This window comes from Stigmatopora argus, chromosome 14 (genome assembly GCF_051989625.1).
Source record: "Stigmatopora argus isolate UIUO_Sarg chromosome 14, RoL_Sarg_1.0, whole genome shotgun sequence".
Lineage (NCBI taxonomy): Eukaryota > Metazoa > Chordata > Actinopteri > Syngnathiformes > Syngnathidae > Stigmatopora > Stigmatopora argus.
Window position 1 is genome coordinate 15161181 of NC_135400.1, and position 1558 is coordinate 15162738.

Below are 1558 nucleotides of genomic sequence, written 5' to 3' on the forward strand. Positions count from 1 at the left end.
ATAAATGTCCACTCTTCCCAGCTGCAAAATAGAGAATTGCCTCCCTTTTGAGATGCCCAATTAGCGCTACACAAACACCACAAATGCGGATAAAGCGGGAGTCTCTTTGTCTTGTCTCGTCTCCCAGACATCCATCACTTTTGGCCTTCCCGTATGACGCGGCGTTCTCCCCAGACGCGACGATAACCCTTTTAAGTGGCGACTAAAAACGCTTTCATCCCACTTTGTCCCCCATCGGCGTCGTGCGCCAAACCACCCACCCGCACTGAACCCATCGACAACCCTTATATGCACCACTAGAAAGAGTTTGATCTTTCCAAATCCAGGAAGTGTGTTATTCCCATCCTCCAGCGTTTCCTCCAGACTCCAGTTCATGAACTGAAGGCTATTTGTACAATAATCCCCCCCCCCTACCCCCGGCCGGCATTCTTCCCACACGACCGACCGTCACATCAGTGGAACCGCCGGTTATTACGCGTAATTGCTATTCGTTGGTGGTAGACCAAAGTTTGCTGTTGCAAGTATGCGTGTTCCCATGCTCGCCGCTCGGGAACAAGGAGACCGCGGCGCGCACCACGCGAGGGGGTGCTTTAAGGGGGCCCGGGATAAGATCGGACCACCCAAACCTACTACTGTTTCATCTTCGAAATATACTCTCGATAGTGCTCTTATATAGGAAACCAGAGTAAAGTACGGTGGTACCTCAAGATACGAGCTTAATCCGTTCCGGGACTGAGCACGTATGTCGATTTACTCGTAACTCAAACAAACGTTTCTCATAAAAATGAACTAAAAACTAATTAATTAGTTCCAACCCTCTGGAAAAAAACAAAAAAAACAGCATATTGGATTGGAAAAACATTTTTATTTGTTCTAATTCGCCATCTATTAACAAAGTAACAAATAACTAGTGGTTTAATAGGACTGAAATTAGACGGATTTCGCAGAGGGGAGAGAGATAGAGACTTTTTGCACGTCAATGCGCTCGTAACATAACATAAACAAATTTAAATGAACTTGGATTATGATGCAGACACACTCAAAAATAAATTTAATCTAGCCTTGCACTAAACTTAATTCTAATTTTGTTTTAAATGTTAATACCTTTCTTGGCTCTATTTGCCCCGCCTTCACCCTGACTTCAGATGCAACCTATCGAGGGTTGTTTGCTTTTGTATTTCCTTCAAAATAATCCCGAAAATGATGCACACAAATGTCCTCACAATAGGATAGCGCACGACCATTTGCCAACGAGAAGTAGTATATACCCCTCTCGTATTAGCGATCGCTCCGCCATTCGCACTGACTAACGAAAAAAAAAACGACTGAAAAAATGCGACCCTCTGCCCCTTGCTCGTAGAGACATTACATATGCTCGTATATCAAAACTTGTCTCGTATGTTAAAACTGTAATATGCTCTGCTAAAATCGAAGTCATCTTTCCCCTCTAATTGCAGCCTATTATATTTGAGCCAAAATACAACTTCAATATTTACACTGGCATTTTTTCAGATCCCATTAGAAGAGTCACCAAAATAAAAACGGCAGGAATTCCAAG